Source organism: Dromiciops gliroides, chromosome 5 (assembly GCF_019393635.1).
Source record: "Dromiciops gliroides isolate mDroGli1 chromosome 5, mDroGli1.pri, whole genome shotgun sequence".
Taxonomy (NCBI): Eukaryota; Metazoa; Chordata; class Mammalia; order Microbiotheria; family Microbiotheriidae; genus Dromiciops; species Dromiciops gliroides.
This window is the reverse complement of record NC_057865.1, coordinates 274,139,037-274,154,696: the sequence shown is the minus strand read 5'-3', so window position 1 is coordinate 274,154,696 and position 15,660 is coordinate 274,139,037.

Here is a 15,660-nt window from a genome sequence, read left to right as displayed (position 1 = left end):
GGGTTTAGGGTACAGAAGATTGAGTGAAGATACTGAAGTCATTGAGGGAGGAGAAAGAATGCAACTTATGTAGGTGTCATTTTACCAACTAGATCATAAAATTTTAGAGAACAAGAAACATGATATTTATTTTGGAATCTTTCCCAGAACCTAGCATAATGACTTGAAGTCTTCCATCCATCAATCCATCCATCGATGCCCTCACTGGATCTTTATTCAATCTGCATTCCTAAACCACAGTTCTTTTTTTCTGGATTCTGGATCTTTAAATATCTACTAGATACATGCTACAGTGCTGGGAATATAAAGACAAAGGAAAAAAAGAATCACTGTTATCAAGGGGTTTACATTCCACTGGGAGATGTGTATGAGGCAGGCAATGAAGAAACTTCTTATAGTTGTTAATTGCCTAGCATTTTCTTTGCAACAGGACTCTAAGTCTGGGGATCTTACCTTTCTTGTGTGTGTCATGAACTCCATTCGGTCTGGTGAAGCCTATGAAACCCTTCTCAGACTCATGCTTTTAAATACACAAAGAGGATACCAAAGGATAAAAATTATATTAAAATCCCGGTATGATCTTTTATGAAGTTCATGGACCCGGGGTTGAGAATTCCTGATATGGCTTCACAGGAGACCACGTTTTGCACTTAGAATCAGAAAACTAAAATTTCACCTGATAATACTAGGTATAGAGACCCTATGGAAGTCACTTAACCTCTGTGGAGTTCAGTTGCTAAAACTTATCTACCAAGGGATGCAGCACAATGCAGCAGGGAAAGCAGCTGATTTCAGTTCAACGTCATTTCAATTACTCTGCGTCCTTATGTGACAATGGACAAAAGACAACCTCTCAATTTCTTCATCAGAAAAAATAAAGATGCTAGACTGGATGACTGCCAAACTCTTTCTCAACTCTAAATAGATGTTCCTATAAGTCATAGACATATTGTGATCTGCACTAAGGGAACCTCCAACACTTACTAGTTTTGTGACATTAGGTATGTCACAACCATTCTCAACCTCAGTTTCCCCATATGTCAAGTGAGCATAAGAATAGCACCCACTTCTCCAGGGTTGTTTGTAAAGACCAAATCAGATAATGTGAAGAGTTCCTTGCAACCCTTAGAATGCTACATAAATGCTAATGATTATTGTTGCTATTCTTGCACCAGGAGCTTACACACACACACACACACACACACACACACACACACACACACACTCAGTAATCCTCCTATTCGTGTTTAAGGAAGTTAGGATTACAATTTATTCAAGCTTAAAAAGTGTACTCTTCCTGCTTCTTTGCTGATGCTTTCCAAACCTGCAGATAGATAATTGAAACTATATTCTATGTTGACTGGTTCTTCTCATTTATTTATTTTTTTCTTCTTGGGAAAAATATGGTGAAGATAATGGATCAAAAGAGGTTATAGATCTTGAATTAACATGGAGCAATCCTTTAAGAGTGACACAATGGTGTTTTCATGATAACAAATTTGGATCTAAAGTCCCAATGTGGACCCAAATCCCCCAGCTGGTGGGATGAGGGGGGGTGGATGGAGAAATGAAATAGCTTGATAAAAATATGAGTCTAAAATATGAGTTGGGGCAGCTAGGTGGCACAGTGGATAGAGCACTGGCCCTGGAGTCAGGAGGATCTGAGTTCAAATCTGGACTCAGATATTTAACACTTACTAGCTATGTGACCCTGGGAAAGTCACTTAACCCCAATTGCCTCACAAAAAACAAAAAAACAAAACAATAAAATATGAGTCAACCAAAGAGACTCATAAGCACACACATAGGCACTTACACAAATCCCCTCCCCCACCATATTTGAAATACAGCTGGTGGATTTCTGTAGAATAAAAATGAGTAGAACAAGTTGGAGTATCATGTCTAAAAGTTTGCTACAATGACAAATGCTCTCTCCTTAATGAGAATGCTTCAAAATATTAAATATGTAATCTAAGAATAATCTGAACACACTACACGTTTTCATAATTAGTTCGTCACTTTTATTTACTTCATGTATAATACATAATAGCCTACATCATAAAATAAATTAACAACTAAATGTCAGACTCCCCCCCCCTCCCCTCACTTAGGCCATCTGCTTAGGTACTCAGAGTGACATCCACTGGCACCAAGAAATATATTGCCAGATAAAAATCTTACTATCACTAGAAAGTCATATCCCAAAGAATTGACCCTCTGCTCTCTTCCTCATCTTGGTTATGCCTTGCCTTCCAAAGTTAGGTTATACTCTCATCCATACATCTGGTATAGATCCCTGGTTGTGCAGGAGCTCTGGGGTGTTTGGAAGCAGTGTGAGAATTCATGAGCTTTATCATTTTCATCTTTCTTTAGGTCCAGCACAATATGCAACCTGATTCAATTACAATAAATAATCCAACATACTTTTAGTAGACAGAACAAACAATGGATCCTGTACCTGTACCTGTATCTGTACCTATATATATATATATATATATATATATTACTATTTGTCAAATGTATCCCTGTGCTTGTGTGGCAAATTAAACACAAACTCCTTAAAAAATATGTCCATGTTCATGGTAGTTTTTTTGTCATCATGGATTTCCTCAAGCCAGGGATATTAATAGTACAACCACTGTCAGTCAATAATATAAATAAGGGTGGAGTGAACAGGGATTTCCAACAGGGCTCCAAACTTGCAAGGGTGCTGATGGCACTTGAGGTTTCTCATAGAAAGAACAGAGATTGGCACTTAATTAACAAGAATAATGACTTAAGATGTTACCAGATGTTGGGTGGGTGTGGGTGTCTTCCTTTCCTTATCCTGTCTCCATCACTAGCACCAGTTTCTCAGTAATGCTTAAAAGTCCTTTCCGGAAGGAATGAAGAAAGGAAGGAAGGAAGAGACAGAGACAGAGAGAGAGAGAGAGAGAGAGAGAGAGAGAGAGAGAGAGAGAAATTTGAGAATGCTCTTTATGTCATTTGCTTTGGGCTTAGTTCATGGAGCTTACCCTAGGCACAAAAAACCCCCGGTATGGTTCTGAGATTATGTAGGGTTTATGACATTAAAATGGGGTCTTCCAATTCATAAAAGATTGGGAATCACTTTCAACTAATAATCACCTGTCTAGACATAAGAAGCTGTCTCTCACCTGAGCCTGATGTTAGTATTATCTTCTCCTTCATGATTCGAAAGTATAAAATTAATTAGCAAATCATTATCTATATAACTTTGGGATCCTAATACTTTGCTGTTTAGTCTATGAACCACATCTTTAGAAGTGAAGGTAATAGGGGTATCCTAGCCAAGTTCACTTCCCAAATGGAACTCAGAGCTAGAAGAGTTACTGGAGCCAACTGGAATACCCTTTCTTCTCACATATGCTTCTTGGAATCCCTGGTTTTATTTAAGGTTCAACCAAAGTCTGATTTTCTGCATGAAGTAGTTCCTGGTCTCCCTTCTCCCCCCATCCCCTGCCCCCACCAGCTGCTAGTGCATCTTTTCCCCAAATGAACTTATATTCACTTTGTATATATTGGGAATATATGTTTGTATATATGTCCCAGCCATTAGAAAGTAAGCTCCTTGGGGCAGCTAGGTGGCACAGTGGATAAATCACCGGCCCTGGATTCAGGAGGACTTGAGTTCTGATCCAGCCTTGGACACTTGACAATTACTAGCTGTGTGACCTTGGGGTAGTCACATAACCCCCATTGCTCTGGAAAAAAAGACAGAAAGTAAGCTCCTTGATGGCAGGGATGATTTCAAATTTGTCTTTGTATCCAGAAACTTAGCCCATTAGCTGGCACATAGTAAACACTTAATGAATGCTTGTTAACTGATTGACTGACTGATTGGAAGGTTACAATATCTTTTGCACCAAACTGGAGGAAGCCAAGTTCCTTGAAGGCAGTAATAGTCTCTACCTTGGTACACAAGAGTCTAGTGCATCATAGTGGCTTAATAAGATGCCTGTTCTACTGAATAACATTGAATTGAATGTTGGGTAAAGACAGAGTTACAATTTTCATCATTTCCGATAGGAAAACCAGAAGATGATAGATTAGGATCTGGAAAAGGTCTCAGAACATGATACCACAAACTCCACATGATGGAAGAAGGATTTTCAGGGGACCTAGACTAGAATGAAAACATCTGGGAAACAAGAATTGTTTTCTTTTTTTTTTTTAATCTTTGTGTAACTCACTTTCACCTAGCACAGTTGCTAATACAGAGTAGACATCTAGTAAATGCTTGTTGATTAATTGACACAATTCTCAGTGTACTAATATACTTATTCTTTCTCTTTTCCTTTCCTTTCTTTCCCTCTCTCTTGCTCTTCATCCCTTCTTTCACAAATACATACACACACAGACCACTAGGGATCAGTCATGCAGAGGATGTGTTAGAATGGGGAAAAGAGGTCTTAAAAACCAGAAAGGAATTATAATAGTAATAAACCAGCTAACTAACATTTATATAGGGTTTACTATGTGCTGGACACTGTTCCAAGCACTTCACAAATATTATCTCATTTGATTCTCACAACAACCTTGGGAGATAAGTACTATTTTTATCCCAATTTGACAGATGAGGAAACTAAGGTAAATAGGTTTAAGTGACTTTCCTAGGGACACACAACTAGTAGGTATTTGAGGCCAGATTTGAATTCAGGTCCTCCTAACTCCAAGTTCATCATTCTATCTTTGACATCACCTTAGCATGAGTTACAAGTAAGGAAGTCTCTATCTGGCTAGTTTTCAATCAGCCCAAGATGAACAGGGACTTACTTTGATCAATTCAAAAATGTATGACATTTGCTACTATCTCTAGCTTCCCATCATTTTCTAACCAATTTGGATGCCCTATTGAAAGCGTTTCCAAATCCAATCGATAGATTCAGTTATATTCATGTTATCACTCAAGAAGAAGAGAAGGTTACAGGGAAAAGAAAGGCTAGTTACATGATTTCCAACAAGATTTTCAGCACAGAACTCACTAGAGTCAACAAAGGAAAGTCTTTAGAGCATTTATTTTGGTAAAAAGTTAGGCCATGAACCTACCTCTCCAAAAAGTTTGTTAGGCAATGGTTTAATTCCAAACTCTAATATTAATTCCCTTTGTGATTTGGGGGAAATTATATAACCATGCCCCCACCCCCTGCTTCCTCTGCCAAAGAATAATAAAAATAATTTCTTGTCCCTATAACACACCTTTTATCACTGAAGCTCAAATGCTTATATTACTTCCCTACCTACTACTCACGCTGTGTTGTGAAAATTAATTAGCTAATGTCTGGAAAGAGCTTTCAAGATGAAAAGTACTATATAAGTGTTAAGTGCCACCCCAGAGTGCCAATGAGGACAACCCAATAGAGAACATAATAGGTCTTCTGGGAAATGAATGAATAGCCAGCTAGAAAGTGCTGGGTGACAAAATTAAAAAAAAAAAGAAATACAGTAGCCTTCTAGAGCAGATACAACAAAACCTGAACTATTTACCATGTAAACAAACACAGATGCATTTGCAAGATGAGGAGAATCAATTTTGGGGCCCAGGGTGGGGAATCATGTTGAAAAGGTAGCTCTTCTTTCTTCGGGGGGAAATTATTGTTTTAGAAATGTCATGGGGAAGTGGAGATTGGGAGTAAATTGAATGCCTGGGGGTGATGAGGTGGAGACAGAGGAAAACTGATCAGAAAAAGGTGGTCTACAGACAATAAGCTTGATGGACAGGAAGGATAATAGTTCATGAGTCATGTCAGTCAGTGACATCTCTAAGTTACCCAGCATCCCCCAAGCATTCTCCTTTAAAAGTAGAAATAAGAGAGGGGGAGGGGTTCAGATGCCCATGATTCCGATCCACTGGGCCAGGCAGAATCTGAGGGCAACCAAAATGGGCCTTAAATCCATGAGATATGAGGATTCTTTGAAGCAATAGGACATTTCTGGACTGGAGAAGAGCAGACTCAAGGAGGATATGGAAGCTGTCTTCAAGTATTTGAAGAGTTGTCACGTGGAGGATGCTTGCATGGCAGAACCTCTGAGATTAAATTACTTCCTGTTTACACTGAACATATCTTAAAACAAAAAGGTATTTAAATTTTTTACACTCTACCTCTTTAAAATATTAATTCCTTGACGGCAGAGACCATGTTTTTGCCTTTCTTCATATCTCGCACTTAATATAGTATCGCACACATAGTAAGCACTTAATAAATGTTTGTTGACTTGTTCAGTTGATTCAGTTGTGTCTGATTGCTCACGTTCCCATTTGGGGTTTTTACTTAGCAGAGACACTGGAGTGGTTTGCCATTTTCTTCTAATTTTATAGATGAAGAAACTGAGGCTAATAGGGTGAAGTGACTCACCTATGGTCACAGAGCTAGCATCTGAGACCAAATTTGAACTCAAGAAGATGAGTCTTCCTGACTTCAGGCCTAGCCCTCTATCCACTGCACCACCCAGTCGCCCTGTTGCCTTGATTGACAAAACCTCCAGCTGTGGGTAGAAACTACAAAGAGGTCCTTTTGGGCTAGATGCCAAAAAAGTGACAGGCTCCCCTTCTTTGGGGGTCTTCGGGGAAAGATCAGATGACCACTTGTCAAGGGTATTTATAGTGGAGATTTTTTCATTTGTCAGTTGAACTAGATGGTTGCCAAGTCTCTTCCAACCCTCAAAGCCATGGTTCTGATTGTACAATGTTTCCTCATCGTTAACATCATAGTGGAGCTTATAGGAGCCATGTCACTGTCTTACTCTCTTGCACATCCTCTGTTATCACTTCACTGTGATTATAGGGCACATTCTCCATACACAGCTTAGCAGCCTAAAGTCTCAGCTGCAGTCACAAGGTTTAAATGCCAAGCCTTAAATATCACTCCAAGGTTGCCATGTCCCATACATACAACTCAGCCATTTGGTCTCTCTATTCTATTTAGAACACACACTTCCACTGTACCGAGCCCCACATAATTGATCTACATTTAAGTCCATCAGAATCTTCTCATACTTGAGCTGGAAAGAGCCAGCCAACCCTGCCTCTCCTAGGTGGGGAGCCCAAAGAGGTTAGATGGCTTTCTCCAAATCGTGTAGTTATTAGAAGTGCTAGGAAGTGATCTAAGGTTTCCTAATCCTCAGACCAAATGTCCAGCTGGCTTTGCTATGCAATGGCTGCTTTGCTTAAGAAGGATGTTGCAAAACTCAGAAAGGAGCTGAACTAGAGAATCTCATAAGTTCCCATCGAACATCATGACTCCATTTCCCCCTATGTTTTCTATGGATTTTCCACAGGTATCATGTTTAACCTATCATCATACATCATAGACTTAAGGCCTTTCAGCATTTTGGTTGTTTTCAGATTCTACCTAGTCCAGTGGATCTGAATCATGGGCTTCTGAACTCTCCCCTCTGATATCTATTTCCAAAGTCGAGTGCCAGGGAATGTGCTGGGTAACTTAGGGTATTGGTTTACGTGATGCCTGAATCATCATCCCTCCTAGTCTTCAAGCTCTGACACCTTTCTGGTGGGGGGGGGGAAGCTATCGTATTCTCAGAGAAAGTACAATAATCTTAGTTTTGAATTCAGTCTATTATAGCAAATCTTACCAGATTCAAAGCCCCAGGGAAGTTGCATGGATATCTTCTCTCAAGTCAGGTTTGCTGTTGTTTCTTTTTCTTTCTTTCTTGCAGGGCAATGAGGGTTAAGTGACTTGCCCAGGGTCACACAGCTAGTAAGTGTCAAGTGTCTGAGGCCAGATTTGAAGTCAGGTCCTCCTGAATCCAGGGTCGGTGCTTTATCCACTGTGCCACCTAGCTTCCCCTTTGCTGTTGTTTCTTGTTGAAGTATCTGGATTGCAAAGTGGGAAAACATGGAGAGAGTTAAGAAATGGAGGGTGGGGGTGGGGAAGAAACTTTATATATTTTGTAGAATTTGAGCATAAGCTTTTCAACTTAACAATAATGTCTTTCATTTCAGTGGCTTCTTCTAGAAGCTGTGCCACAAGCATATTTTGATTCCTTGTCACCAACACCAATACAGATACTTGTCCCTGCCTCTCCGGAGATTAATTACAAGAGCATCATTACCCAGTATAAAACAAATCAAGACTAGATTAGGGACAGCCAGAACCTTGCTATGATACACTCTACTTCCCGGGAAGTAGGAAGAATATGCAGATCCTGGCAAGTGGAAAAACTGCACAAAAATCTATGCCAATGGAAACATCAGCCTCATTAGAATATATAAATACACACACACACACATATATTCACAAATACAGACATGCGCATGCGCACGCGCACACACACACACACACATACACACACACACACACACACACACACACGGTAGCCTTTACCTTCCCCCATTGTTTATTTTGTTTTGTTTTGATTGTTAATTATCTTTTATTATTCTAAACTTGATAAATATCAACAAATATGAATACTTCCACACAAAAAACCAACAAGAATTATAAATGAAGGGGCAGCTAGATGGCACAGTGGTTAATGCACTGGCCCTGGATTCAGGAGTACCTGAATTCAAATTTGACCTCAGACACTTGACATTTACTAGCTGTGTGACCCTGGGCAAGTCACTTAACCCCCGTTGCCTGCAAAAAAAAAAAGAATTATAAATGAAACCATAAATCTCCACCATTACTTTTATTTTGTTAAGTAGAAAATAAATTCAACTTCTTGGTTTCAGAGCTCTCCTTCCTGTTTGCCTTTTCCTCTGAACATCCATCTCTACGCATTTTTAAAAAATGTCTCATTAATTCGCTTGTTTTTGTTTAGCCATAACCACCTTCAATTCCTTTAATAGGATTTCATAATCTCAGAGTATTTGATTCTCTTTCAGCAGAGGGTGGAGTTTGGTGTTCTCAGGAAGAAGTAGTGCCCCGTGCGCTGTAGAATAGTTAGGAAGTGCCAAAGATATTATTAGAAAGAGAAATGAGGTGTAGTAATAGCAGGAGGTCATATGGCATAGTATATGGACAACTAACTTTGGAGTCAATAATATGTAAATTCAGGGCAGCTAGGTGAAGCAGTGGATAGAGCATTGGCCCTAGATTCAGGAGGACCTGAGTTCAAATGCGGCCTCAGACACTTGACACTTACTAGCTGTGTGATCCTGGGCAAGTCACTTAACCACAATTGCCTCACCAAAAAACAAACAAAATATATATGTAAATTCAAATTTTACCTCTGAACCATACTGGCTGGGGGAACCTGGGAAAATCACTTGACCTCTGATGATAATAATAATAATGATAATAACAACTAAGATTTATATAAAGCTTACTAAATGCCAAGCACTGTACTAAGAACTTTACAATTACTATCTCATTTGGTCTTCACAACAACCCTGAGAGGTAGGTGCTATTATTATAACAATTTTACTGGTAAGGAAACTGAAGTAAACAGAGGTTAATTGACTTGCCCAGGATCATACAGTCATTAAGTGTCTGAGGCTGGATTTGAACTTGGGTCTTTCTGACTCCACACCCAGCACTCTATCTACTGGGCTGCCTAGCAGCCTCAAGATACAGGTTGGAGAGCAGTTGCCAATCTGTACTGATGTAGGGAGTTTCCTATGCCTTTTCATTTCTGTCAGACACTGCAGATGCCCGGGCTGACCTCAAAAGTCCTGGCCAGGATTGGGGCAAATCTGATTTATGCACATTAAAGTGTCTATTCCAGAACAAAACAAAAGGATCATGTTGATTTTGCAGCTCTGGGATCCTCAGGGAATCTGAAACCATTTTGTTCCTGCTATGAGCTAGATTCTTCACTAGCAAATGAGAAACATTTATAACTCTGTGATGGAGAATCTCACTTCTCCATTAAGTGCGTATTACAACTAGATCCCTTTTTCTTGCTGAAGGAAAAAAAAAAGGAATTCTTTTATGAATGTCAATGTAAATGGACATTTTTGAGATGACAAATTCTTAGTGAGTCAGACGCTGGTTGACAGAAACAGGGCAATGGGATACAGGTATCTTAGGAGTGGAAGGAATTTGATTCCAGGAGATGAAGTGACTGATGCACGGTACAGAGGATGGGGAACAGGAAATACAATTGGGATTAATAAGAAACCGTAGAGATTAGTAGAAATCCTGGGCAATGAAGAAGGTGAATTCATGGAAACACCTGAGTAGCCACAGGAGCCATGGGGGAGAAGGAGGGTGCCCATCCACACTTTTCTGCATTGTCCTCAAGAATATGAGGACAGGCTTTGAAAAATATTCCAATCTAATTCCACATATTCAATATCCACAGTGTACTCTGATCTATCAGTCCAAGAAAGTTTTGGGGAAAAAAGGGAAGTACAGTCAACTTAGCTTAATTTATAGGCTCAGAGATTTGGATTTGAAAAGGCCACTAAATCCATTCTCCTCGGTTTCATACAAGGTCATTCAGGTCCCTATCTGAGCTGAGATTTGAATTCAGGTCTTTCTGATTCCAAGTCCAATGTCCTAACCATTATGGCATTCTACCTCTCAGACTGCTGTTAGCTTGGACTAATAACTATTTCGCATTTCAAATGCTTCTGATTTCTTTGATGGTGTGTTGTAAAGGGGTTTTTTTCCTCCTAGGAATCAAAGGCAAGCTCAATAATATATAATCAGAAGAAGCCAATTTTCTACCCTTTAAAAAAATCATTATAATATTGTCTTGTCTCAGAGCCTATATCATCTCTCCAGAACCATTACAGGGTAAATGGGGCTTTGTCCCAGGGTGCCAATATTTTGTGGGTACAGTTTCCCTAGGAGAGAGTGTGTCTCCAGATCCTCAAATCACAGGCCTTCACCAGTTCAGGCCACCACCTGGAGGCTATAACCTCAAGGTTCCCATTATTGAATTACCCCTTCCCAATTCCCACCACAGCTTTTGTGGGGGGAAAGATTCAGAATCTCTGGAGGCTGGCCCATACCACTTGAAACTGCTTCTGCACCTCAGTTTTATCTACCATAATCCCCAATATTCAACCAAATTTGTCACAGTACAAGAATTTCTAGTTATAACTCTATACCTCCTAGTCTTCGGAACTTTTCAAATTCAGTAACCCAGCAACCATATCTCCAAGTTCTTTCAATACCCCAGGAGTCAGTATACCATATAGGTAGGCCTAGTAATGTTAACTTATTAAGATCTAATCCACTTTTACTTTGCTTCTAGTTTTGCTACCAAAGATTCACCCTCAAACTGGGAAATACAGAGCAAAAGTAACTAGCGTGCAAACTCAGGATAAGTGATGAGATGACAAAAGGACACCTATCTGTCTTCAATGAATTCAAGTCACCAGGCCCAGATGAATGACTTAGCAGGATGGGGAAAGAGCTCTTGGATATGACTAGTAAGCCACTGCCTTTGAAAAACCCTGGAGTACAAGGTGTGGGCCACAGGACTGGAAGCTATCAGATGCACTGATTTTGGAAGGATGGAGTATTCATCAGAGCAGATCCAGAATTGGTCTGAGGGTTAACTTTTAGCAGAGAAATCACTCTGGAAGTTGCCTTGTTGTTTGAAGCCTTCCATGAGTGTGTATCAACTTTGGAAATGGATTTCAAAACTCATCATCCATCTCTTCCTTCTGATCAGGTCATCTGTAGTATGCCCAAATTCTACATACCATGCTTCTGTCCTTTTCTCAATATTTTCCCAGAGAAATATAACTGCATGTTACTTTATATTCTTTAAATTATAACCATGTAGCAGTAGAAAAATATCAATGTTAAAAGGATCTGTTTTTGAATACAGGAATTTGATTTGCTTGATGATCCATATTTGTTATAAGCATTTTTTTTCCTATAGGAAGGGGAAATAGATTTTCATTCATTAAAAAAAAAAGTTTCTAGGGGCAGCTAGGTGGCACAGTGGATAGAGCACCAGCCCTGGATTCAGGAGGACCTTAGTTCAAATCTGGCCTCAGACACTTAACACTTACTAGCTGTGTAACTCTGGGCAAGTCACTTAACCCCAACTGCCTCACCCCCCCAAAAAAAAAAGTTTCTAAAAGATTGGTCTTTATTTTTTTAAAAAAAGATAGGCCTTTAACAAAAAGATAGATTTTTATTTTTAAAAGGAAGCTTGAAGTTATTTAAAACATTGAATGATTTTTACAAAGGAACTTTACTACCCCCTTTTTAATCGAATTTGTTACTTTTCAATTAAAAAAACTTTAGGGGGCAGCTAGGTGGTACAGTGGATAAAGCACTGGTCCTGGATTCAGGAGGAACTGAGTTCAAATCCAGATTCAGACACTTGACACTTACTAGCTGCATGACCCTGGGCAAGTCACTTAAACCTCATTGCTGCCCTCCCCCCCAAAAAGCTTTCCATTGCCAAAAACCAGTTACATGTTATATCCTATGACATCTCAACAATATGTTCCATATAGTCAAATACACATTCTTGAATTAAGATTTCTAGGCCATACCTCATGTATTTCTATATAGATATCTGAGACCATGAGTATAGTTATTGGCTTTCTTTGATATTATGTTTAAATTACTGGTTTATTCCATTGATTTTTTAAAAAATCTCACTTCTCTCTGTAATAAGTGACTAAGTGAATGTTTTGTGGCAGTTTTCGCCTCCCCTTTCCTTTTTTCACTTCAAAGCTCTTAAAATTAGATTCACCTCCAGATGCTTTCATAAGTTTTATTAGATACCCTGCAGCCTGGTCTGGAGACTATCATGCCTGAATCTTAAGCCCTGGTGAAGAAATCACACTCCCTTTCCCCAACACTAATTTCTTAACCAGCTCTTCTCTTCTTATATCTGCCTTTCTCTAGTGATCCCCCTACCTTAACTCAGTCATAGTGTAGGAGGTATTAATTCTTCTCCAAAATTCTTCAGCGCCTTTTCCAGGACTTCTATTTCTAACTGTGCTTAGTCGAATCTTTCTGGCAAGATGGACCTACTTCCATATGAAGTTGGTACTGGTGGTCCTGTTTGAGAAGACCCAGGGAGGCTCTTTGTCATGTGTTACCTGGAAAATGGTTTCTTTCCTGTCTTTCCTTTTATGTCATAAGAGGGCATCATTTTTTGTTCCCATGACTAGTACTATATGCCATTTGTCTTCTTGGTAGTATCTTTGGGGTGTCGTAACTATTCCAGAGAACATGGGCTTCTCCTTCTTCCTGAGAACCTCAAACTTGACCATCCAACGAATGAGGGTCAAATCAAGTGCATAGTTCATGTTGTTTACTTGGCCTTCTTATCCCTCCCTGGGTCCCATTTTTCTAACCTTCCACCTCCTAAAAAAAGCTTTCAATTCTCCTCTGCCCTCCTGGTATTCTTCTTCTGAATTTTCCTCCTAAAACATTTCTTCTAACATTCTATTTTTTCAAGGAACGTTTTGTTTTTCCACCGAGTTAAAACCTGGGGAAGTGTTCCTTCAGCACCCCTAATTTCTCCTTTAATGGGGAGAAAAGTTGCCTTTTTGTACATGAAGCTATTACTTAGCATTCATAAAAACAGAAACACAGCATAGCCTCAGAGGGTCACAGGACCCAGAACCATTCTGCTCATCCTTTGTTCAAACCCCCTAAACATGTGGTTTTTGCTCCTCACTTTCTCTGCTAGCTGGTATAATGGTAGAGAGCCCCTGAGCAAGGATTCTTCATAGAGAATATTGTAGAAGGGAGGAGAAGTCCTTCGTTTGATAGCAACAGAAGACCATTTTTGAGCAAAGATTGCCTGTGAAGGTATGCTCCGTGACAAGTTAATAAATATTTATTGCCAGGCACTGTGCCAAGTGATGGGGATACAAATAAAAGCAAAAAAAAAGATAGTTCCTCCCCTCAAGGAAGTTACATTCCAATAGGGGAAGACAATGCATAAACATCTAGGAAGGGTTTGGAGGAAGATGAGGCATGGTGGTAAAGTATAGAAACTGTAGGATGGCTTGGCTAGGCCCTTCTTCAAGATGACAGTTTTGAGAAGAACTCAGCAATAGGAGAAGCAGGTTGCAGCGGCAGAAGGAGAAGGCAACTGAAACATGAGGGTAAAGTTTGGAGAATGAAGGATGGCTGGTAAAAATGGAGGTTCCAAGAGGAACTTACCAATGGGACAAAGGGGACACAAGGCTGGGTGGAGAAGATAGCTAATGAACAGTGGCAAAGTCCAGAGAACATTCGCTCCTCCCCATATGACCCTTTGTCCAGGTAAAAGCAAACTCTCTCAATCCAGCTGGATTGTCATTTATTCTAGCATCAGATGTTATCTATTTGCAATGTAATTTGCCTCTTGCAACTTAGCTGGACCAGTCTCTGCCACCCTCAAGGGATGCACTTATTTTTTCTGCCTTCCATCAGATTTTCCCCACCTCTTTCCAAATTATCTGACACCACCTGGGAAAGGTGGTTACTTTGCAATTGGAAAGCTGTTGCCAATGCCTAGATGCAAAGGCCAAAGGCTAAGGTCACAGGTTATAAGGGGAAAACCCATTGATTTCGCGGATGGTGGTATCAGGATGGGTCACAGGCCATAGTAAAAAGGTAACTTTTGGAGAGTGTCCTTGAGAGTAGAATTCTGCCCTCTGGAACCAAACTGTAAAAGGGTGCAGACTGGCCTGAGTCCAGGGCAATACATCCTTAGGGAAGCATGGGCTAAAGAACACTTCCAGGACTCGGTAACAATGGCTACAGGGCTGATTCACAAGACAATGAAGCAACTAGGAGTCAGAAGACAGAACTGCCCAGCCTCCCACACTCAGGGTTGGAAGGAAGCTCAGCAGCCATTTAATCTGACACCTTCATTTTGCAGATGAGGAAAATGAGGCCTCCAAAGAGAGAAGTAAATTGCCCATGGTCACACAGGTCAGTGAGATTCAAATCCACATCCTCTGACTCTACATCTAGGGTGCACTGCATCTCAAATGAAGCATAGTTTGGGAGGCTTGTAATGACTTCGAAGCCAAAACTTTTCCAAAGAGAGATGACTGATAGTCCTGGCCCACCAACTTGAGAAAAATGGAAATAAATATTTTGAGCCCAGCATCACTGGTTTCCTGATTACTTGAAGGAACCAAGGCTATTTAACCTGGAGACAGAACAGACTAAAGCAGGATGATCTTAACCTTTCTGGGCCATGGATCCTTCAGGCAGTGAGATAATCACAGAGGGAAGGTATGGGCAATAAAAGGTGTTAGGAAAGGCTTCGTGTGGAAGGTGCTGCTAAATCCCAGAGTCTATGGAGAGATAGAAGGTATAAGAATACTGAAAAGGTAGGAAAGAGCTGAGTTAGGAAGGCCTTTTAACAGCCAAATGGGGGATTTTATATTTTATACTGTAGGGAGCCATGGAAGTTTACTAAAAGGGGGCCAAGAGGTGTGGCATGGTGGGCCCTGTGTTTTAGGAAGATCACTTTGATAGCTCAGGAGAGAATGGTCTGGAATCAAGAGAGACAAGGCAAGAGGATCAACCATCAAGCTACTGCAATAGTCCGGGTGAGAGATGATGAGGGCCCATACCAGGAGAGATGTTACAAAGATAAAAGCAACAAGTTGACAAATAATTGGACATAGGGGAATATGGTAAGAGAGAGGAGTCAAGGATAACACCTGTATTGTAAGTTTATGCTCCCCCCAATCAAAGTTCAACGGACCCCTCAGGGTGCATGGATTCCAGATTGAGAATCCCTGATTGA